Source organism: Perca fluviatilis, chromosome 24 (genome assembly GCF_010015445.1).
Source record: "Perca fluviatilis chromosome 24, GENO_Pfluv_1.0, whole genome shotgun sequence".
Lineage (NCBI taxonomy): Eukaryota > Metazoa > Chordata > Actinopteri > Perciformes > Percidae > Perca > Perca fluviatilis.
In genome coordinates, this window is record NC_053135.1 from 2,908,426 (window position 1) to 2,933,884 (window position 25,459).

At 40.2% G+C, this 25,459-nt stretch overlaps 3 long non-coding RNA genes across 5 annotated transcripts; 1 reads left to right on the forward strand and 2 right to left on the reverse strand.

Moving 5' to 3' along the window:
* Positions 1–900: 900 nt before the first annotated feature.
* LOC120554419 lies at positions 901–4,291 on the forward strand. Of its 3 annotated transcripts, none has more exons than XR_005638423.1 (3): positions 901–954; positions 2,843–3,506; positions 3,559–4,291. It is a non-coding gene; the product is annotated as an uncharacterized LOC120554419 (long non-coding RNA). The 3 variants fall into 3 exon arrangements; XR_005638422.1 differs by having other exon boundaries at positions 3,611–4,291; XR_005638421.1 differs by having other exon boundaries at positions 2,843–4,291.
* Positions 4,292–7,178: 2,887 nt separating this feature from the next.
* On the reverse strand, positions 7,179–10,444 carry LOC120554417. The gene is made up of 4 exons (XR_005638418.1): positions 10,057–10,444; positions 9,800–9,935; positions 7,415–7,907; positions 7,179–7,330 (listed from the first exon to the last, which is right to left on the reverse strand). It is a non-coding gene; the product is annotated as an uncharacterized LOC120554417 (long non-coding RNA).
* A 1,260-nt stretch (positions 10,445–11,704) lies between these two features.
* On the reverse strand, positions 11,705–13,379 carry LOC120554424. Its single transcript, XR_005638436.1, has 2 exons — positions 13,294–13,379; positions 11,705–12,793 (listed from the first exon to the last, which is right to left on the reverse strand). It is a non-coding gene; the product is annotated as an uncharacterized LOC120554424 (long non-coding RNA).
* Between the last annotated feature and the right edge of the window lie 12,080 nt (positions 13,380–25,459).

Genomic DNA, 25,459 nt, shown 5'->3' on the forward strand with positions numbered 1-25,459 from the left:
ATGAATATATACATCCAGCAAGTTGTAGCCACTTACCAGGATTGTAGCGGGTGACCACCAGCAGAATCTAATGTAATAATGATAGACAAGAAAGAAATAAGTCTGCAAATAATCACTCCCAACTGCAGCTGCACAAATGCATAAATAGAGTAATAGAGTAGTGGGTCAAGCCTGAAAAGTATTTGTGCTCCTAACTTGTACAGGTTGAGAGGACAACTAAAAGCATCCTGTGATTTTGATCAGTGATATTAACAGATGCTTGAGATGGGACCTTGAGTGTCCTAAATGTTGAGGTCAGTCAGAGGCTGGACGGTAAGTCCCTTCTTTATATACTGTCTATGGGGAAGTCCCACACAGCAGTCTCCTTCCTTCGGGTTAGGCAATAATCATCCGGGGAACTGTCCACTCGCCGTAGCCGGATACACAAACACACACACGGTTCCTGCGTCCCGTTGCTAACTTACAGCTAACTTAGCGCTAACGTCTGTACTGTTGCTACTTTGGCTGTTCGGGGGCGAATAAACAAACGACCCCCGCGGTCACATTCACCGGAATGATGCTAGGAGAAAAGTAGGCATCGCTGTGAGAAGGAATATGGCGTTTGGTATCGGTTTTGTTTGTGTTTCTGCAAATAGACGTTTGCAGGTGGACTGGTGTTTACATGGTCCGTGGGAGCTGGAAGTCCGCAGGTTGGTCTTTGCCATTGTATTCATGAACATTTCCACATTCCAGTGCTAATGCGAACGCTATACATATAACTATACATTACATAACCGTTGATTATTGTTTGTATGCTTTTGACTTTGACTGTCAGCTGTGTGGCGGCTGCAGTGTTTTATTAGTCTCCTAGCTGCAGACCTGCAGCCTCAATGGATGTCATCTGGGAAGAAGAAGAGAAGAAGAGCCTTGTAGAGACCAGCTGAAGGAACATCTTCTCGGAGCTGAAGCTCTGAGGTAGGACATGCTTTCTCTCCGGATTAACAGCTGCTGGCTGTAATGTTGACGGATTGAGTTGATTTGAGAACGGGTCACAAGAAGAGTCCAGAATCTCAACAACATTGTCCACAGTAAGGATTCTAACATATATACCTGGAGGAACTGAGACACTGTTTGTGGAAATATCCTCAAACTAAATGTTAATGAGAAAAGACCTGATGGCTCACATGCTTGTGTTGTTAGGTCAGTGGTTAAGTGTTTGCATGTTTGGTTGAATTCCTGCTTGTGGTAGAGATATTTCCAGTGGCAGAACTGTTACCTTCTGTATGTTAGAGCCAGGCTGTGTTGTGTTGTTTCTGCTGAAGAAGTCTAATCAGTCTATGTAGTGATGGAGCAGAGTGTAAACTGCTGTCCTCCCTGTGTTCCATCTTCTAAAACCCGCTGGTCGGGTGGCTGCCTCGGTGTTGAGAAGGTTGGAGTTTGAAGCCCTCGGCAGGTCTGCTGGCTTTGGAAGGAGTAAACACACAAAGCAGTGTGTGAAATGTTTGAGAGAACGTGTGCTGAAGCTGAATGTTGTGTCAGCTCATGACACCGACGGCAGCGTTAGTTTGAGAGTTGTCGGTAAGCTGTCAGAGAGGCCGTGTGAGTGTGCTAGGCTTGGTGGTGTAGTGCTGTTGTTGGTTCTCATCGATCTCTGACAACGTTTAGCCGGCTCCATCTTCTCCACTCAGATGGGTTTAGAGTTTGACGTTTTGTAGACAAAACACCGAAAATAATGCAGCCGAGTGTGAAAGTAGATTTATGTTCTTTCTGGTACTTGTAACCCCAACCTTCATCGCTTAATATTGTTCTCCTCCCGCCCTCAGCTTCACGCATCCCTGAACACACACGTTGTATTTGTTTACGCCTGTATGGCATAGAAATAAATTAAAAATACTTGGCATCATGTATATAAAATCCTTTATTTAAATAGTGTAAGTTCCACAGAATGGTTAGTGAAGGTTGACAGATCTTTTAAACCCACACCACTTTGCTGGTTATTTGTCAGCCAACCACAAAACAGTTTGGAATTGACCGGTGCAGATGACATCATTTGTGTGGTTTGGTCATCAAAACATTAAATACTGGATCATTAAATCAAACGCACCCTTCCAAGCGCTGTGTGTGTTCAGTAAGTAAAGAAAAGCGTTCGCCCACCATTATTACGCCAGAGTTCCAGAAGTAGCGTAGCTTGTTGGACCCCGTCCGTGGTGTAGGAATAAACCGAAGATCAGGAAACATCACAACTTATTTATCAGTCATTTTATTTGGGAGATTTTTGCCATAAACGACCCACAGCACTGAATATCAGGCAGTCAGCTGTAGGAAGAAACGTTAACCAGCAGTAACTAAACAGCTTTGGACAGGCGGTTCCTCCAGCATGGATTAAAACCCACAGGTCAACCACTGACCCTGGAACGATTTAGAAGCAGTTGATAAGAAAACTACCTGTTGTTTATGTCAGCAGATATCTTTTCTTGTTGGAAGTTGTGGCGGTGACGGGTTGTTGTATGTGGGTTTTGGCGGCGCTGCTGTTCCCACTCCTGCGTACCGGGACTGAATCGTTTAAGCGGTGCGGGGTATCGGGGGCCCTTTCCCCGGTTGCAGCCCTAATATTAATATGTATCACAGCTTTCGTTTGTTCCGGTCTTTGTGTCAGCTGGATTGACCTTAGGGTGCAGCTCAGACACTAAATGATGTTAACAAGACAGGGCCCGTCCTCTGCTTGGGAGCTACAGTTCTCAGCACTAGTAGCTCTACCTTGTGTCTCGGTGTCTTTTATTCCTCCTTAAGGAAAAGAAATGGACCCAGATGTATTGAAGCAGAACAATCCAATAAACTCTTCTTTCTCTTGTTTTCTCCCCAGATGAGTGCAGAGTTTCCGGACCACAACGGAGAAGTTCCTTCACTCCATTCATGCCTTCTTCTCTCCGTACTCACTGTATAGTCACAGTATTGTATGTCACGAAATAATTTAATAAAAAAGTAAGTAATAGTACGTATTATGTCAAAAAAAGCTCAGAAAAGTCATACATAATGTCAAAAAGTGTTATTACATAGTTATTACATTGTTATAACATGTATTATGACAAAAATCTATCAAAAAGTCAAAAAAAGTGTTATTACATAGTTATTACATTGTTATAACATGTATTAATGACAAAAAAATCTATCAAAAAGTTTAAAAAAATGTCAAAAAGTGTTATTACACAGTTGTACACAGTACATGCCATAAAAGTGGGCGTAAATTATTTTTTTGTCCATGAAAAAAAAATTCAAAAAAAAAATCACTTTTTTTTTTTTTTTCTTAAATTAGGATGTTCTCTTCCTTTGTCCTACTCTGGTCTCTTTCTTTCTCTGAGGTGTCCTACTCTTCTCTGAGGTGTCCTTCTCTGGTCTCTCCCTTTCTCTGAGTTGTTCTACTCTGGTCTCTCCCTTTCTCTGAGATGTCCTACTCTTCTCTGAGTTGTCCTACTCTGGTCTCTCCCTTTCTCTGAGTTGTCCTACTCTGGTCTCTCCCTTTCTCTGAGGTGTCCTACTCTGGTCTCTCCCTTTCTCTGAAGTGTCCTACTCTTCTCTGAGTTGTCCTACTCTGGTCTCTCCCTTTCTCTGAGGTGTCCTACTCTTCTCTGAGTTGTCCTACTCTGGTCTCTCCCTTTCTCGGAGGTGTCCTACTCTTCTCTGAGTTGTCCCACTCTGGTCTCTCCCTTTCTCTGAGTTGTCCTACTCTGGTCTCTCCCTTTCTCGGAGGTGTCCTACTCTTCTCTGAGTTGTCCTACTCTGGTCTCTCCCTTTCTCTGAGTTGTCCTACTCTGGTCTCTCCCTTTCTCGGAGGTGTCCTACTCTTCTCTGAGTTTTCCTACTCTGGTCTCTCCCTTTCTCTGAGTTTTCCTACTCTGGTCTCTGCCTGTCCTTGTCTTAATACTCTCCTACTCTCTTCTTGCCTGCACTTCCTTTCCTAGCCTCTCTTTCCTATCTGGGGGCCTATCTAAGTGCACATACGCTGATACCGAGCTGGTCTTGAACCCGTCACTGGCGCCTTTAGTGGCGAGGACAAACCAACCGCGCCACCAGCGCACGTACGCATGCAGCTGTTCTCCGGGTGTATTTGTCTTTGTCATTCTGGGTGTAAAGCTCAAAATAAATTGACTGTTCTTGTGTTGGAACCCATAACCTTTGTGTTTCTTAACCAGCGTTCCATCACTCTGAGCTATCAGATCTGATCACCAAGCTCATGGTTAGTTGTGTATTTGTCTTTGTCATTCTGGGTGTAAAACTCAAAATAAATTGTTTATTCCTGTATTGGAACCCATAACCTTTGTGTCTTCCAACCAGCATCTCATCACACCGAGCTATCTGAACTGTCAACAGTTGGCAGGTGTTTAGTTGTGTATTTCACTACTTCATTTTGGGTGTTGGACCTTAAAATATAGTTTGCCACAAAGGAGTTGAACCAACAACCTTCTAAACAGATCATGTGGGTATTATCATGCTGAGCTATTTATGATACTGGGACCTTTTGGGTTGGAGGTTGTATTTAACGTTCACATCACTGAGGTGAGAAATGAAAAGATGAATCTGACACAACCGGGATTCGATCCCTCAACCTCACATTATCACGTCACCGTCTTATCCTGGTGAGCTATTCCTCAGGTTGGACATTTTTTTCCGTTCTATTATTTGTTCTTCACACTACCGGGGACAATCCTTGGACATCTTTAAACAGACAGGGGGCCGGGGTGGGGATTTGATTTGATCTGATGCTAGATCAGATCCACTAGACGTGTCCATGTCAAAGGACGTGCCTGGTGGCCTGCCTTATATTGCCTCTGATTACCTTGTCACGCAGTGGTTGTGAGGTCCTTTGTTACCAGCCAAACAAGGCCTTTTCACTGGTAAAAAAACTTTGCCTCCACAGGATGGTTTCTTCAATACTTTATTTCAAACCCCACTGGTCCCTTCTGCACAGCAATACAAAAAAACATGACTAAAAAGACTAAAAACACAACTCTCTTGCAACAGGTCGCAGCCCGACTTGTCTTTCTTGGTCCTCCTGTTTGTCTACCCACACACCTGTTTTCCCGTCCACCTCTAACAACCACATCGTTAGATCCTGTGGCCAATCATGAGCTGTGGGGGGCAGTCACAGCTGCTCCCAGTCTAGGGGTAGATGCTAGATCAGATGCACTAGACGTGCTGTAAAGGACGTGCCTGGTGGCCTGTCTTATATTGCCTCTGATTGGCTTGCCCTGTTATCCTTACCCTAAACCTCAGCACGTCAACACGTCTAGTGGATGTGATCTAGCATTTACCGGGAGGCATCAGCCTGTCTTGCTGAGCCACTTCTCTCTATTAATGAACATTAAAAGCACCATGTAAGTGCCAATTCTGATGGGGCCATGGGGTCCGAGCTTGGTAATAAGCAGCTGAATGCTGTGTGGGACAAAAGGATGTGTAGCTTCTTTTAGTCCCCCGGGGGCAATAAAGGTTTCATTCACTCATTAAGTCATTCATGTGCCCTCCCACTCCTGAAAGTTTTCATTATGAGAGACGTGCCACTGATTTGGCCCGAACCTAACGACGGCAACACTTCTAGTGGATGGGATCTGATGCCTCCCGGTAAATGCTAGATCACATCCACTAGACGTGTTGACGTGCTGAGGTTTAGGGTAAGGATAACAGGGCAAGCCAATCAGAGGCAATATAAGACAGGCCACCAGGCACGTCCTTTGACATGGACACGTCTAGTGCATCTGATCTAGCATCTACCCCTAGACTGGGAGCAGCTGTGACTGCCCCCCACAGCTCATGATTGGCCACAGGATCTAACGATGTGGTTGTTAAAGGTGGACGGGAAACAGGTGTGTGGGTAGACAAACAGGAGGACCAATAAAGACAAGTCGGGGCTGTGACCTGTTGCAAGAGAGTTGTGTTTTTTAGTCTTTTTTAGTCATGTTTTTTTGTATTGCTGTGCAGAAGGGACCAGTGGGATTTGAAATAAAGTATTGAAGAAACCATCCTGTGGAGGCAAAGTTTTTTTACCAGTGAAAAGGCCTTGTTTGGCTGGTAACAAAGGACCTTACAACCACTGCGTGACAAGGTAATCAGAGGCAATATAAGGCAGGCCACCAGGCACGTCCTTTGACATGGACACGTCTAGTGGATCTGATCTAGCATCAGATCAGATCAAATCCCCACCCCGGCCCCCTGTCTGTTTAAAGATGTCCAAGGATTGTCCCCGGTAGTGTGAAGAACAAATAATAGAACGGAAAAAACTTTCCAACCTGAGGAATAGCTCACCAGGATAAGACGGTGACGTGATAATGTGAGGTTGAGGGATCGAATCCCGGTTGTGTCGGAATCATTTTTCATTTCTCACCGTCAGTGATGTGAACGTTAAATACAACCTCAACCCCAAAAAGGTCCCAGTATCGTAAATAGCTCAGCATGATAATACCCACATTATATATTTAGAAAGGGGTTTTTTCCCCCTCTTTTGGGGAAAACTATATTTTAAGGTCCAACACCCAAAATGAAGTAGTGAAATACCAACTAAACACATGCCAACTGTTGACAGTTCAGATAGCTCGGTGTGATGAGATGCTGGTTGGAAGACATAAAGGTTATGGGTTCCAATAAAAAACAAGAATAAACTATTTATTTGAGTTTTACACCCAGAATGACAAACAACACAACTAACCATGAGCTTGGTGATCAGATCTGATAGCTCAGTGTGATGGAACGCTGGTTAAAAGACACAAAGGTTATGGGTTCCAACACAAGAACAGTCAATTTATTTTGAGCTTTACACACAGAATGACAAAGACAAATACACCCGGAGAACAGCTGCATCGCGTCACGCTGCGGTGGCTGGCGGTCGGTTTGTCCTCGCCACTAAAGGCGCCAGTGACGGGTTCAAGACCAGCTGCGGTATCAGCTATGTGCACGGCCCCCAGATAGGAAAGAGAGGCTAGGAAAGGAGGTGCGGGCAAGGAGAGAGTAGGAGAGTATTAAGACAAGGACAGGCAGAGACCAGAGTAGGACAACTCAGAGAAAGGGAGAGACCAGAGTAGGACAACTCAGAGAAGAGTAGGACACCTCAGAGAAAGGGAGAGACCAGAGTAGGACACCTCAGAGAAAGGGAGAGACCAGAGTAGGACACCTCAGAGAAAGGGAGAGACCAGAGTAGGACACCCCAGAGAAAGGGAGAGACCAGAGTAGGACACCTCAGAGAAAGGGAGAGACCAGAGTAGGACACCTCCGAGAAAGAAAGAGACCAGAGTAGGACACCTCCGAGAAAGGGAAAGACCAGAGTAGGACAACTCAGAGAAAGAAAGAGACCAGAGTAGGACACCTCCGAGAAGAGTAGGACACCTCAGAGAAAGGGAGAGACCAGAGTAGGACAACTCAGAGAAAGAAAGAGACCAGAGTAGGCCACCTCAGAGAAAAGGAGAGACCAGAGTAGGACAAAGGAAGAGAACATCCTAATTTAAGAAAAAGAAAATTAGATTTTAAAAAAAAAAAAATTTTATGGACGAAAAAATAATTTACGCCCACTTTTATGGCATGTACTGTGTACAACTGTGTAATAACACTTTTTGACATTTTTTTTTACTTTTTGATAGATTTTTGTCATTAATACATGTTATAACAATGTAATAACTATGTAATAACACTTTTTGTGACTTTCTGATAGATTTTTGTCATAATACATGTTATAACAATGTAATAACTATGTAATAACACTTTTTGACATTATGTATGACTTTTCTGAGCTTTTTTTGACATAATACGTACTATTAGCCTACTTACTTTTTTATTAAATTATTTCATGACATACAATACTATGAGTATACAGTGAGTACGGAGAGAAGAAGGCATGAATGGAGTGAAGGAACTTCTCCGTTGTGGTCCGGAAACTCTGCACTCATCTGGGGAGAAAACAAGAGAAAGAAGAGTTTATTGGATTGTTCTGCTTCAATACATCTGGGTCCATTTCTTTTCCTTAAGGAGGAATAAAAGACACCGAGACACAAGGTAGAGCTACTAGTGCTGAGAACTGTAGCTCCCAAGCAGAGGACGGGCCCTGTCTTGTTAACATCATTTAGTGTCTGAGCTGCACCCTAAGGTCAATCCAGCTGACACAAAGACCGGAACAAACGAAAGCTGTGATACATATTAATATTAGGGCTGCAAACCGGGGGAAAGGGCCCCGATACCCGTACCGCTTAAACGATTCAGTCCCGTACGCAGGTGGGAACAGCAGCCGCCTGCCAAAACCCACATACAACAACCCGTCACCGTCACACTTCCAACAAGAAAAGACATCTGCTGACATAAACAACAGGTAGTTTTCTTATCAACTGCTTCTAAATCGTTCCAGGGTCAGTGGTTGACCTGTGGGTTTTTAATCCATGCTGGAGGAACCGCCTGTCCAAAGCTGTTTAGTTACTGCTGGTTAACGTCTACTTCTCCTACAGCTGACTGCCTGATATTCAGTGCTGTGGGTCGTTTATGGCAAAAATCTCCCAAATAAAATGACTGATAAATAAGCTGTGATGTTTCCTGATCTTCGGTTTATTCCTACACCACGGACGGCAGGTCCAACAAGCTACGCTACTTCTGGAACTCTGGCGTAATAATGGTGGGCGACCGCTCTTCTTTACTTACTAAACACACACAGCGCTTGGAAGGGTGCGTTTGATTTAATGATCCAGTATTTAATGTTTTGATGACCAAACCACACAAATGATGTCATCTGCACCGGTCAATTCCAAACTGTTTTGTGGTTGGCTGACAAATAACCAGCAAAGTGGTGTGGGTTTAAAAGATCTGTCAACCTTCACTAACCATTCTGTGGAACTTACACTATTTAAATAAAGGATTTTATATACATGATAACAAGTATTTTTAATTTATTTCTATGCCATACAGGCGTAAACAAATGCAAAGTGTGTGTTCAGGGATGCGTGAAGCTGAGGGCGGGAGGAGAACAATATTAAGCGATGAAGGTTGGGGTTACAAGTACCAGAAAGAACATAAATCTACTTTCACACTCGGCTGCATTATTTTCGGTGTTTTGTCTACAAAACGTCAAACTCTAAACCCATCTGAGTGGAGAAGATGGAGCCGGCTAAACGTTGTCAGAGATCGATGAGAACCAACAACAGCACTACACCACCAAGCCTAGCACACCTACACCGGCTCTCTGACAGCTTACCGACAACTCTCAAACTAACGCTGCCGCCGGTGTCATGAGCTGACACAACATTCAGCTTCAGCACACGTTCTCTCAAACATTTCACACACTGCTTTGTGTGTTTACTCCTTCCAAAGCCAGCAGACCTGCCGAGGGCTTCAAACTCCAACCTTCTCAACACCGAGGCAGCCACCCGACCAGCGGGTTTTTAGAAGATGGAACACAGGGAGGACAGCAGTTTACACTCTGCTCCATCACTACATAGACTGATTAGACTTCTTCAGCAGAAACAACACAACACAGCCTGGCTCTAACATACAGAAGGTAACAGTTCTGCCACTGGAAATATCTCTACCACAAGCAGGAATTCAACCAAACATGCAAACACTTAACCACTGACCTAACAACACAAGCATGTGAGCCATCAAGTCTTTTCTCATTAACATTTAGTTTGAGGACATTTCCAAACAGTGTCTCAGTTCCTCCAGGTATATATGTTAGAATCCTTACTGTGGACAATGTTGTTGAGATTCTGGACTCTGTGTGACCTGACCCTTTCAAATCAACTCAATCCGTCAACATTACAGCCAGCAGCTGTTAATCCGGAGAGAAAGCATGTCCTACCTCAGAGCTTCAGCTCAGAGAAGATGTTCCTTCAGCTGGTCTCTACAAGGCTCCTCTTCTTCTTCCCAGATGGCATCCATTGAGGCTGCAGGTCTGCAGCTAGGAGACACATAAAAGCACTGCAGCCGCCACACAGCTGACAGTCAAAGTCAAATCACACAACAATAATCAACGGTTATGTAATGTATAGTTATATGTATAGTTCGCATTAGCACTGGAATGTGGAAATGTTCATGAATACAATGGCAAAGACCAACCTGCGGACTTCCAGCTCCCACGGACCATGTAAACACCAGTCCACCTGCAACCGTCTATTTGCAGAAACACAAACAAAACCGATACCAAACGCCATATTCCTTCTCACAGCGATGCCTACTTTTCTCCTAGCATCATTCCGGTGAATGTGACCGCGGGGTCGTTTGTTTATTCGCCCCCGAACAGCCAAAGTAGCAACAGTACAGACGTTAGCATAAGCTAGCTGAAAGTTAGCAACGGGACGCAGGAACCGTGTGTGTGTTTGTGTATCCGGCTACGGCGAGTGGACAGTTCCCCGGATGATTATTGCCTAACCCGAAGGAAGGAGACTGCTGTGTGGGACTTCCCATAGACAGTATATAAGAAGGGACTTACCGTCCAGCCTCTGACTGACCTCAACATTTAGGACACACTCAAGGTCCCATCTCAAGCATCTGTTAATATCACTGATCAAAATCACAGGATGCTTTTAGTTGTCCTCTCAACCTGTACAAGTTAGGAGCACAAATACTTTTCAGGCTTGACCCACTACTCTATTACTCTATTTATGCATTTGTGCAGCTGCAGTTGGGAGTGATTATTTGCAGACTTATTTCTTTCTTGTCTATCATTATTACATTAGATTCTGCTGGTGGTCACCCGCTACAATCCTGGTACGTGGCTACAACTTGCTGGATGTGTATAAAAGAAGTTAAACAGTTCTTAAATATGGAAGACAAAAAATGACTTCATCAATACTGAAATGAATGCTGAAAACACATGAGTAACACATGGATTTGAAAATGAATACATGCATAAAAGTGTTAGTTATTCATTGGAAGATGAATGTATGAATGCTTTAAAAAGTATTTTTTTTGGTATTTTACATTTTTAGTTTTAGTACTGTACTTCTACATTTCTACATACACTTATTTCTATATAGCATTTATTTTATTCTTTATTTGCATGTATATAAATGCAAGAAATTTACATCCAGATTACCAGCAGTCATGTATTTTTGTATTCATTTTTATATATGTATTTGAATATTTTAGTATTTATTCAAGCCTTTTTCTTTGTATATTATTTTATTTATCAATTAATAAAAGCATTTTTTGTATTAATTTGTAAAAATTTGTGTGTTTTTTCAATTAAGGTTTGCTTTTATTTATTTGGTCATCTTCCAGCATGTATTTAAAAGTGTATTTAGTGATTATAACATAATTCGGTCCTCCGTACAGGAATTCTTAGCGTGAGAGCTGGGTCTCAAAGCGTTACATGCACCTGCTGTTGTACACATTTTTCTCAAAGAAATGTTTACTATGGAAGTTCTAAGTATACATAGCATATGTCACAGGTTCAAACTGCTGAGAGTTTATTACAAATCATAGGGTTCAACGTGAACTTGTACCTTTTTGGGCTATGAGTCTAGAGTTCCCTAATTCTACCACTAGGTGGCAACATGTCTGTGCTACTATTACCACCATAGACTGTTAATATTAATTATGAATTATTACCACAGCTCGGTGCATACTGATTGGAGCATGCTAACTCCAGAAAAGGGTTATATTGCTTTTAAAGCAAAGGCATTGTATATTTAAACTGGTTTACTATTTAGTTAAAAGTTGCAGGTTTAAATTCAACATAAAGTACTGAGGAAAAAAAGTCATATTTGATTCAGTGGGTTTTATTAAAATGTTTCACTCATTCAGCTCATCACAGGAACAAAAGGCTCAGGATTTAGTGAAATGTGCCATAGTGACGGCCATTTAAAAACACAAGCCAAATATTACAAAAACAGTGCTACATTATGCCGTGTAGAACTGAAATCTTCTCCACGAATAAAAAGGAAGTGCAAACATTAGTAAACAGAAGATGAGAACATCAGTAAGTTCAGAGATTTATACAAAGTGCAACAAGAACAGATCCCTTATAGGGCCTTAAACTATTTCAGAGAGTTAATATGCACAGTTTAGTGACACCATGGTGAGACTATTTTGTAAACACATTCACACTTTTTCCTTTTGCTCACATTTCAAATTCAATAATATTGCATCAATATATATATTTATATAAATAGCCATTTAATAGTAAGCTTTGCACACACATACATACAGTCGACCTTGTAAAAATGAGACCAAATGTGCCCAAACCAACAGGGACGGATTCATTTTAGCAGCATCTTTGGCGCTTGTTGCCAGAGGGAAAAAACCTGATTAGTTAAAAAAAGGTATTTAAAATAAATATATAAATACATACAGTATTGTGAGGCTCTTTTTTTATAAAAAGTGGCAGGCCTCTTTAGCAGGTTAGTACTACTGGTACCCTACAGCCAGTGGTTTATTGCACAAGAGCAACAGGGAACAACTCCCCCCTTGGCACGGACCAAACTCAGGAGCATCAAGCTGTCGGTAAAATTAGACCTGATCTGCATCCACTCAAATCCAGAAAAAAAAATAAATAAAAGATATCCCGCCTTCCCCGAAATAATTCTGCATAGAATTCAATGGATGACATGAGAGGTCAGTTCACTTGTGGCCCTTTTGGAGAACTCTTGTATGCAGGACTGAAGCAGATTTAAGGTTACAGTTACTTTTTGGTCAAACCCATTCAAAACGTCCCCAAGGAAAAGCTTTATGTTGAGGTGTGGCGAGTTACCCGAGCCAGCGGGGTGTCCACCAGTCCATCCATCCATCAGTAGCAGCCGTCCCTCCAGCTGCTGTCCCGAAGGACACTGAGGGTGGACAGGCTCTTTGGAAACTGCAGAAAATAATAAAGGAATGGTCAATTAGGCATATCTGACAACCTTTATAAGAGAGCACAAACATGTTCTACTACTGCACAGTACTTCACGGTTTCATTTATTTATGACATTAGGCCTTTTTAGGGAAGTGCAACATACTCCTTTTTTACTGTCTTCTATTATTGATGTGTGTAGGTTATATATTAGATAAACGTGCTGGAGATGTCTGGTTTAATGTTTGTGTTGTGGATTATGTGTCATATATGCCTGTACTGGACAACAAGTGGCGCCTCGGGGGCATTAAAGTTTTCTAAGTCTTTTCTAATCTAGCAATTAGGGCTGAAACTAACGATTATTATTTTCCATTAATCTGTCGATTATTTTCTCGATTAGTTGTTTGGTCTATAAAATGTCAGAAAATAGTGTGAAAAATGACGTCCTCCAAATGTCTTGTCATGTCTTGGGTCATCCACTTTTGAGCCTAATTGAAATTTTTGGAATATAAAAAACTTCATACCCTGGATTGTGGTAAAAATGTGTGCCTTTTCTGCCTCAATTTATGGTGCAAATGTCTTTAATTATGTAAAGGAAAATATTATTAGATATTTTCGCTTGTGGTGGAAGTCGGCGCCCCTGCTCCACACAGCATAGGGATGCCAGTGTTGACCCGCTGCTCCCCCAGCCGGATGTTCAGACACTGGAGGCTGGTGGGGGCCGAGCCCTGATGGTGGGGCTGACGTAGGCAACGTGACAACGTGGGAAGTTCCCGACGCTCTGGACCCTGTTCTGCAGCTGGCCTGGGGAGGGGACTGGAGGTGGGTGGAGTAACAGCAGATACAAGATTAAATTACATCCTTCTGTATGTGGGTTTCATAATAATAAACGTTTCTGAAGAAACGAGTGCTGAGATCATCTCAGCTGCAGTAGTCGTTTAAGGGCAGGTAGAGGGTCCGTAATATTATGTAGGGCTAGAAATCAACATGGCCAACATGTGTCGCTTAAACGTTGCGGCTCTCTTGTTCCGCCATACGTTTCTCTTTGGAGAGACAGCCATTTTGGGTGAGGCAGAGGTAAAAATATAAAGACTCTGTAACAAAGAAAAAAACTCCTCTGTTTCAGGGACACTTTTGACTACATCAACTAACACTAAATTGAGACACTACAATGGATGTAGAAGGCAAATTTAGCCTGTTCTTTGATCCTTGCCTGAACCCCTGATTGCTTACCGCTCATAACGGCAGCGCCATCGTACGCTTGGCCTACGAGGTTATTTTGTAGTTCAGGCCACAACGTTCCAGGCCCTGCTGCATCTAACCTCTCTGCAGAGTCAAAATGGAGAAAACTCTCCTTAATTGTCAAGGAGATGTGCTAGTGTTGAGTCAGTTCTAACAGCTCTTTGATCATCCCTCCACGCTATCATTGCACACTTGTGTCGTTCAGACTTTGCGTGCACTGAAAGCCCCGCATCTCTCATAGTTGCCTTTTTTCAGTTTCTAAAACCAGGTTTTTGTTTTTTGTTTCCTGGGGCCAAAAAAAGGACGCTGTGTCCCTTCCTCGTTTCATGCCAACTGTTAGAAGAAGAAAAAACGTAGGGGCGTTCATTATATTTGGTAGCCTAACCATCCCTCCCTACTTAACACGGGCAGATAGCCTGTTGATTACGTGACTCAAATGTATTTGTTATCGCAATGCAACAGCCGAGACGGATGAAGTTCCGTGGTTAACATCACAGCATTGTGTAGACCTAGCAAGGAGACTGACATTTTGGATATTCAGCTCAAACCACAATTATAAATCCAGAATCGATCACTGGTTGATTGCAAATCATTTGCTAGCTTATGATATTAGCTCTGATATTTCTGCTGCACCACTAACAGATCATAGTGTTATTCTACTACAGATCAAACCCAATGGCAACATTGTCCACTCACACACATATTGGAAGTTTAACTCCAGCCTGCTCAAAAATTATAACTACTGCCAAAAAATCAAATTATTAATTAAAGAATATGGCAATTCTGAGGAGCTAACAACTGCTACCAAAAAGTGGGAATTCCTAAAATATAAAATACGCCAATTTACCATCTCATTCAGTAAAACAATTAAAAAAGATAGTGAAAAACAAGAAGTAGACATTATTAATCAGTTAAATATGTACTGCAATAAACCAAACCCAACTGAAGACGATAGACAAATGATTTTAAACCTACAACCTAAACTAGATGAAATCTACAGTCGTAAGGCCCAAGGGGCGTTTATTGGATCCAGAGCTAAGTGGATAGAAGAGGGTGAAAAAAATTCAGCATATTTCTGTGGTCTTGAAAAAAGAAGACAGGAAAAAAATAGCATCAGATCCCTGATGGTTGATAATAATGAAGTCACAGACGAAAAATTTATCTCTTCAGAAATCTGGAAATTCTATAGCCAGCTTTATAGCTCTAAATTTTCTAGCGTGAACTGTCAGAATTTTTTTCAGGACATAGCAAAACATATTCCAAAAATAGAGGATGGCCTCAAACAAACATGTGACAGTCAAATAACAATTACAGAACTTGATGCAGTAATTGGTCGTCTTTCTCTTAACAAAGCCCCTGGATCCAACGGTCTCACAGGTGACTTTTACAGACATTTCTGGATAGATTTAAGAGACCTGCTGCTACAAGTCTTTACCGAAATATTTGAAACATGTGTGCTTCCTCCAACAATGAGACATGGAGTTATCATCTCAATTCCAAAACCCGGGAAAGACCCCAGAATTATAGATAACAGAAGACCCATTACACTCAGAAATTCAGATTACAAACTCCTAACTTACATCTTTGCTTCTCGTCTTCAAACAGGGATTTCAAATATTATTGCAGATACACAGTCAGGGTTCTTAAAAGGACGGTCAATCCACAACAATATAAGATTGGTAATGGATATCATTGAGTATAGAAACCAAATAGAGGATGATGGTTTCCTTCTTTTCTTAGACTTCTATAAAGCATTCGACTCCGTGGAGCATCCGTTTATTCTTTCGGCGCTCAAACACTTTGGATTTGGAAACAAATTTAGAAAATGGGTTGGTGGATTATATCGAGATATTAGTAGTTGTGTCCTATTACCTAGTGGTACCACCCCAAGCTTCAAGATTAATGTGGGTATTCCTCAAGGTTGCCCCATCTCACCATACCTGTTCATCTTAGGTACAGAAATGCTGGCAATCTATATAAAAAAACTGTAATGATATTAAAAAACTTAATGTACTTGGCACAGACATAATAATTAGCCAACTAGCGGATGACACAACAATATTCTTAAAAGATAAATACCAAATATCAACAACTATTGCCAAAATTGAAAAATTCTCAAAAGCCTCAGGTCTAACATTAAACTTAAAAAAGTGTGAATTGCTGGCTGTACACGACACTTCACTGAAAAACATCTGTAATATCCCTATTAAATCAGAAATCAAATACCTGGGGATTTACCTCTCCAAGGACCAAAAACAAAGCCAATTTCTGAATGTAGAAAATAAAATTAAAGAATGCAAATCAAGACTAAATATATGGCTACAGAGGGACCTATCAATACTAGGTTGAATTTACCTAAATAAAATGGAGTGTTTATCAAGATGTACTTATCCAGCCTACTCCAATGCCATTCCAAACAATTTGATTAAATCTATCAACCAAATCAACCTAAACTTCATTTGGAGAAACAGACCACATTATATGAAGAAAAGCAATATGGTTAAAGACACAAAGGATGGAGGACTAAAAGTTATTGACTTTGACTGCCTTAATGGAACCTTAAAAATAAATTGGTTAAAATCTTGGATCAAACACAGCAACTCCTTTAGGTATTGTATTCCAAAGACCTTATACAAAAAAATTGGAGGATTAGAATTTCTTCTCAGAGCAGACTTTAATGTTAACAAACTACCTATTTCATTGTCAGAGTTTCACAAACAAATACTCTTGTATTGGAAAATGTTATACGTACATAACTTCTCACCCCACACATCTATACTCTGGAACAACAGATATATTTTACACCGCAACAAATCTCTATTCTTTGAGGATTGGTATGGGAGAAGCATATGGTCCATGGTCGACTTAATGGATACCAACGGACAATTTTTAAATTATGAACAATTTTGCATCAAACATAATTTCAAACCCTTAAAATCAGACTTTACTAAATTACATAAAGCACTACCCCAAGGATTTTTCCTTCTAACAAGAAACATTTTGGCATACTATCCAATACAACCACAATTGGCCCCACTATCAATTCAAGGGTTCTCTATTCTGTATAAAAAATGCACTAACCACTTTATTAGAAATTGTTTTATTGATTATCTTTACCCTAAAATGCATAATAAAAATAATATACTACAAAAATTTGATTAAGTTTCAATCACTAAACTAAGAACAATGTATCTAACACTCCCTATTTCTCCTAAAGTGAAAGAAACACATTTCAAAGTAATGAACAACATTTACCCCTGTAAAGAATTACTGAGACTTCGCTTTGGTATAGATGATAATAAATGTACATTCTGTGAAAATGATGTTGAATCTACGGACCATATGTTTTTCTCATGTAATGTGATACATACATTTTGGTGTGATATACATAAATGGGTTAAGCAACAGATATCTTCATTCCCAACCTCTTTCTCCTGTGACGACATAACATTTGGATTGTTATTACAAAGCAAGGGTGTTGAGCTCTGTACTAATACAATTGAATGTCAAGCTAAATTCTTTATTCACAAATGTAGAATTGTGAAATCCTCTCACAAATTTGTAGTTTTTTTTAATGAATTTAAACTGTATTTGAAATCCTTTAAAACTCTGAAAAGTCCTAAAGCACAAAACATATATGATACCCTAAAACACTTCCCAACTGAGGTTAATAGCTGAACAATGTCTGAAATCCTTTTTTTTTTTTTTTTTTTTTTTTTTTTTTTTTTAAATGTCTCTTCTCCCTTAATAATCATCCTTACTTTACTTTTATTACTAAGTCTACATGTATATTTCCTGTTTGTATTAAGAGCTGCTCCATCTGGCTATATTTTCCTTGTATCCTACTCTGTTATAACCATAGACAGTATATAAGTTATAACGAGTTTTATGCAGCCATGTTTGTTTGTAAATCTTAATATTTCAATAAAAAAAAAAAACATTTTGGATATTCGCTTCTTCATTTTTTTTTTTTCATTTTTTATTTATTAAACAGGAAAAGATTAAAGACAAGCGGGCCTGACTCCGTGTAAAACTGATTTTCAGCAGGTTCCTGCTCTGCAGAACATAAACACCACGATGAGTTAGCTTAGATATGATGACGTTTCTAAAGCCATCGAGACCAGACATTTCCAAACTTGACTTCATTATCAGTGTGAGGAACAAAAGGAACACAGTTATGAGCAGCAGCAACAAGTCCCTTACGAGATGATACGTTCTGCTTACCTTGGACTCTGGCAAGAGGAGAAATCGCAGCTCCTCTCTCCAAGAAGAGCTGGTTGCTGAGCTCTCATTGAAGAGTGAGGTTCCCGTCACGTGGGCATCGCGTTGCAACCATAGGGTGCAACCCTTATATACTGTCTCTGGTGCAACCAGGGTGCAACGATACCCGCACTTCGGTTCCGCTTTCTTTCTTCTTCTTCTTTGGAATTTTACAGCAGCCGGCATCCAATAAGTTGCATTGCTGCCATCTACGGAACTAGCACCTTAGTGCACTATATCCGGTTATATAGCCCAGTGTCTATTAAAAATGTCCCCTCCCGCTTGATCCTACTTCTAAAACACTTTTCAGAGACACTTCTTCCAAGCCAATTTCTTGCAATTCTCTGAGTAGATCTTGTCTTTGGCGGTCATAATTTCTACAAGAAATCAAAACATGTTGCACTGTCTCCGGTTCCTGACATGACCACAAACCACTCTGGTGCTTTCCTAAAATAAATAAAGTGCTGTTCAGAAACGTGTGACCAATCCTCATTCTAAAAATAATAACCTCTTCCCTACGTCTACCCGCCCTTCTTTTACAAACATTAACTGAGTCAGTGACCTTACTAATTGAGAATAAGTGCCTCCCTTTGTGTTCTTGCTCCCAGAGCTGTTGCCATTTTAAAATTGTTCCCTGCCACACAATACTTTTACCCTCCGCCTTGGATAGATTCATGGTGACATCTTCCGCTTTCTTTGCTTCCCCCCTACGTAATATTGTTAAACAATAAAAGTTGAAATTCTACTGAACGCTGCGCTGGTTATTGTGTTATTACATAAGGGTGTATCACACATGCATTTTAGTGCAGGGACTCAAAAACTACCAACTACTATGGTTGTTTTTAAAGGGTAACATCTGGGTTTTTTTTTCAACCTGGAGGACCCTATTTTCCTATGTTTTTGTGTCTGATGGGAACAACAACCTTTGACATTGGTCCAGTATTAAGTGAGATCGCTGCAGTCGGCAGTCAGAGAAACAGCTACAATGTAAGTTAATAGGACGATTGCGCACTTTCTATTTACGTCCATAGGCTCAGATTAATATTCTAAGTGTCTGACAAAATTATGGAAAGGATTTCTAAGGGGGTTGACCTTTCTGTTAAAGAGTAAGATCCTTTTTTTAAACATAAAAACATACGCCAAATTGCGTTCACTAAACTACCAGACTCCATGTAAATGAACTTTTAGCATCGTACACTGTCGACAGAAGAAATAAAACTACGAAAAGGCGTTTTGGGTCGTCTTTCCACTTTTCCAACCATCACAACTCTAGTTTTGGTTGAAATAAACACACCGTTTACCGATTTACATGTGGAAATATGTTCTATACATGCTAAAAGTACTGATTATTTACATGGTGGGTTTAGCGCTAGCGACCTCAGAGCTGTTTCTGGTTAAACAGAAAGGTCTTAAAGAGGTTTTAAAGGTCTATCTCTGTAGGGATATTTTTCATAATGTTGTCACACACAAGAATAATCATCTGAGCCTGTCAGCAAGAAAGCAAGCACTTTTAGCGGACCAAATTGACGATGCACATTTGCCCCAGGTCTGTAGAGTTACATTGCAGTCCGGTCTGTGGCTGCCGACTGCAGCGATCTCTCTCTCTCTCTTAATACTGGACCAATGTCAAAGATTGTTGTTCCCATCAGTTACTTATAACAAAAAGAGGGTTTATCTTGCTTTCTAGACGTTCCTGCTGGTACCGACCTGTTTGTAGAGGTTCCTCAGCTCTCTGTACTGCCACAGCGTGTTCAACACCTGCGCTGCCGCCTTCACAACCTTCATCGAGTACCTGCCGAATCAAGACGCACGCCGCATGCTAACACTAACTAACTAATCGTTTTTTTAAGGTTTCTTTTTAAATATCGCAAAATCAACTTGTGCAATAAACACACCGCGCAAGAAACTCAGAGATTTTCTGTGTTAGTTGAGAGAAAATGGCAGAAAAATACACTTTAAAATGTAATGTCATTGTTTTTTAGTGCTGCCTTTTATATTCAATAAAATGTTCAATTTGTTCAATAAAATACAGTTGGAAATTATTTCCTTTCATTTGTTTTAAACTCAACAAGCAGTTTGTTGTATTTTAGCAGAATACTGAAAGCAGCAGAACTGAATACGCTTTAATATCTGGTTATTTATCGCAAGTAATCGTTATCAAGATATTCAACATTGGTTTGCATATTTCCCTCATATCGTGCAGCAAAATTTTTAAATGAAATGGAATTAAAGTTAAAGGTTCGCAGTGCTGTGGAGGAAGGTCTGGCTAGTTGACACAGCAATGCCACCACTACTAACGAAAAAGCTGACGTGTTTTGCAGAGACTTGATGAACGACTTGATGAACCCTGCGAACAGATTTCCCCGTGACGTTTCTTTGCCGTTTCGTACCCTTTCCCCGTCCTTTACTGATGTCCACCAGCTTCTCGATGCCTCCGCTGTCGGCCAGAGCTTTGGCGTTCTCCATGTTGCGGCTGGTGACCTCGTGCAGCGTGCAGCAGACCGACACCACCGTCTCGTCCGACAGCGCCGTCGGACTGCCGCCGGGCAGCCGGTTCACCAGATCCCGCATGGCGTAGCCTACTTTCCTGCAGGAGGAGACACAGAACATGGACTTCATTTAGACTTTGTCGTAAAACTTGTGAAGCTTTACAGACACGGTCAAAAGATGATGCCTGTGTAAATATGCAAAACTTACCAAAGTATGCAAAAAAAACCCCCCATTGTAGAAAGAGTATGAAAGAAAGAAGGATCCAACCAGCTGTGTGTTTAATGGTCTAATCATCTCAGCTGGACTTGTAGCCGTTATATTGTTGGCTAGTTTACTTTAGAATCAAGCATCAGATTTTATAAACTACATGTGTTTTGTGTGCAGAAACCTTAATGTGTAAAGTAACTAGTAACTAAAGCTGTAACAGATGAATGTAGTGGAGTAACTAAAGTAACTAGTAACTAAAGCTGTAACAGATGAATGTAGTGGAGTAAAAAGTACAATATTTCTCTCTCAAATGTAGCGGAGTAGAAGAAGAAAGTGTCTTAAAGTGCTCATATAATGCTTTTTGGCTTTTTCCCTTTCCTTTATTGTGTTATATATATATATCTTTTGTTGTGCACATTATAGGTTTAGAGTTTCAGGAATCTGAAGGAAAAAAAAATAGAGAAGAGTGTGGATTATATGCATATAATGTTGAAAAAAAGTCATGGTATCGTATGTCAGAAGAGGGACCTATATTATGTCGGAAAAAGTGAAAAAAGTCATAGTATAGCATGTTGAAAAAATGTCATATTATAAAAAGAGCATTATTACTTATATATTTAACCCTCATGCCCTCTTCGGTCATTTTTGTACATTTTTCTCAAGTTTTTTTTTTCATTTTGTGATCATTTTTGCTGTGTTACTTCTTATGGCATGACATTTTGTAGGAATCCTTCTTTTCAGTCAAATTTTTTAAATCCAGTGTTTTTTACTCTTACATGTCTTTTATACTTAAATGATTCATTTTGTACCCTCTGGACACCTTCGAGGCAAAAATGTCCATGCACACAAAAACTGTTATTAAATCATCATATATCAATATTTTTTTCTGCTTTTTTTTCATGAATCACTTAAACAACTTCTTACCTAATCAAAACCACCAAACATTCAATCATTTTCAGGATTTTAACCCTTTAAATGCCAGTTTATGTATTTGAAGTATGTCATTTTTTATAAAAAAAAACATATAATATAATGAATAATATGTAGATGGGGCTTTGGTGGTGATTAGAGGCTTGGATATGTCAAAGATAAGCAACAAAACTGATTTGATTGCATTAGTATTTTTTATGTAATTCCAGATACTCCCTCTGGACACCTTCGAGGCAAAAATGGCCCCATTGACTTCCATTATAACCACATGTTTTGATCTCACTGCCTTTACAGTATAAAACCATGCATTCTGTAATGTCAGCATTTCATTTGGAAGAAAACTAGTCATATTTGACATTTTTACAGTATTTCACCAGATTCAACCATTTTGCCCTTGTAGGCCGATGCATGAAATTATAGTTATATTATGGAGCTCTGTGTGTGTGTGTGTGTGTGTGTGCGTGTGTGTGTTTGATTGTTTTTGTGTGTGTGTGTGTGTGTGTGTGTGTGTGTGTGTGTGTGTGCATGCATGTATGCATGTCTGTGTGTGAGAGAGAGTTTGTGTAAATCTGTAAACAAACAATGATAATTTTAGTGGTGAAAAAAGCGCACCTTACTTTTGCCAGTTATATTATGGAGCCGTGTGTGTATGTGTGTGTTGTGTGTGTGTGTGCATGTACGTGTGGCGTCTGTGTGTGAGAGAGAGTTTGTGTAAATCTGGGTGAAAAAAGGGGCTTCTTCTTTTGAAGGATGCATTTCATGTGTCTTTGAAGACATGCTTGAATAAAAACATTGTTTCCTGCTTTAGTTGTAAACAGAAACAACTATTAGTGTGTTGATGCACCTGGCTCTAGAGAAGGAGAAAGACCTGGAGCAAAGAGAAGGAGCCTTTATCTTCCAGCCAACTGCAGGACTCATCTGAAGATGACACAAGTTTCTGGAGTCTGACAAAATGGTCACTGGTGTCCTCCAACTCTGTGAGTGCCTCTAACCTTCCTCTGAAAGTGGAGAGGACACTGAAGATCCTGTCCATCCTAACATTGAATGGACAGTGAAGAATTGGCAAGTCTGGTCTCCATCTAATACTGAGACGCGCGCCAAAATTCAAGCACCGACCGGCATGATGTCAGAGCCCACGAGATATGCCATATCAAGAATCCATGATGTGGCATCCTCTTTCGACCTTTTCTTCACTCTTGACTTGATCCAGCTGATTCAGGAAATGACAAACCTACACGGGAGGTGTTCAATCTCAGGATGGAGTGATGTGGATGCTCAAGAGATTTGAACATACATGGGACTTCACACCTGGCTGGTGTGTACCGGTCCAAAGGGGAATCCACCCGGAGCCTGTGGGATGTCCATAGTGGGAGACCAGTCTTCAGGGCCACCATGTCCCACAAACCATTTGAAATGATAAGCGCCAGTTTACAGCACATGCAGGAGACAATGTTTTTATTCAAGCACATCTTCAAAGACACCTAAAGTGATCATTGCTTGCTTACAGGTTCACGCAAACACACACACACACACACACACACACACACACACACACACACACACACACACACATACACACACACACACACACACACACACACAAACACACACACACACACAAACACACAAACACACACACACACACACACACACACACACACAGAGCTCCATAATATAACTATAATTTCATGCATCGGCCTACAAGGGCAAAATGGTTGAATCTGGTGAAATACTGTAAAAATGTCAAATATGACTAGTTTTCTTCCAAATGAAATGCTGACATTACAGAATGCATGGTTTTATACTGTAAAGGCAGTGAGATCAAAACATGTGGTTATAATGGAAGTCAATGGGGCCATTTTTGCCTCGAAGGTGTCCAGAGGGAGTATCTGGAACTACATAAAAAATACTAATGCAATCAAATCAGTTTTGTTACTTATCTTTGACATATCCAAGCCTCTAATCACCACCAAAGCCCCATTCCCCTATGATTTATTTTATGGAAAATAATTAATGTTTTGTTGGGTTTTTCATAAATAATTGTTACTTCAAAGATTTAAAACTGGCATTTAAAGGGTTAAAATCCAGAAAATGATTAAATGTTTGGTAGTTTTGAGCAATTTAGAAGTTGTTTAAGTGATTTATGAAAAAAAGCAGAAAAAAATATTGATATATGATGATTTAATAACAGTTTTTTGGACATGTACATTTTTGCCTCGAAGGTGTCGAAAGGGAGTATCTGGAACTATGTAAAAAATACTAATGCAATCAAATTAATTTTGTTGCTTATCTTTGACATATCCAAGCCTCTAATCCCCACCAAAGCCAAATCTAGATATTATTAATTATATGGAAAAAAAATAATTTTTTGTGTTTTTTGTAATAAAAAGTGAAATACTTCAAATACATAAACTGGCATTTAAAGGGTTAAAATCCTGAAAATGATTGAAAGTTTGGTAGTTTTGATTAGGTTACAAGTTGTTTAAGTGATTTATGAAAAAAAAGCAGAAAAAAATATTGATAAATGATGATTTAATAACAGTTTTTGTGTGCGTGGACATTTTTGCCTCGAAGGTGTCGAGAGTAAGTTTTTTTAAGGAGGGCATGAGGGTTAAGTAATACTTATTGTGTGTTGAAAAAAGTGAAGTCATAGTATAGTATGTCAAAAAAAATAGATTAAAAAGTCATAGTATAGTATGTCGAAAAAGCCCAAAAAAAGTTGTGGTATAGTATGTCCTAAAAAGTCATAGTATAGGATGTCAAAAAAAAGTCATAGTATAGTATGTCAGAAAAGTGACCTATATTATGTCGGAAAAAGTGAAAAAAGTCATAATATAGTAGGCGTATGTCAACAAAAGTGATTAAAAAGTCATAGTATAGCATGTTGAAAAAATTCATAGTATAAAAAGGGCATTATTACTTATATATTTAAGTAATCATTTTACATTTATTATTATTATTATTATTATTATTATTATTATTATTATTATTATTATTACTATTATTATTACTGAAACAGAGGGAGGCTGTCCATGGTGCTGAAACAGAGCATTATTACTAAAACAGAAGGGGGCTGTCCGTTCGATGGTGTTTTAAGCCCCCAACGTCTCCTTCCAGGCAACGCTGCGACCGTTGACTTCAAGGCACCTAACCTTAACCCTAACCATTGCCTAATCCTAGTGTCTTCCAGGAAGCGCTGCCAAAAAGAGCTGTCCATGGTGCTGAAACGGATTATTGTCACTACAGAGGGATGCTGTCCATGGTGCTGAAACAGAGCATCATTACTAAAACAGAGGGGTGCTGTCAATGGTGCTGGAATGGAGGGTGCTGTCCATGGTGCTGAAATAGCTGTCCATGATTCAGCAATAGCTGTCCATGGTGCTGGAATGGAGGGTGCTGTCCATGGTGCTAAAAGAGCTGTCCATGGTGCTGGAATGGAGGGTGATGTCCGTTGTGCTGAAAGAGCTGTCCATGGTGCTGAAAATGAGCTGTCCTATATCATCTACCTCTATCTATCCTACTTTATCTAACCCGGTATTGAACCCTGCACCTGCAGCTTTG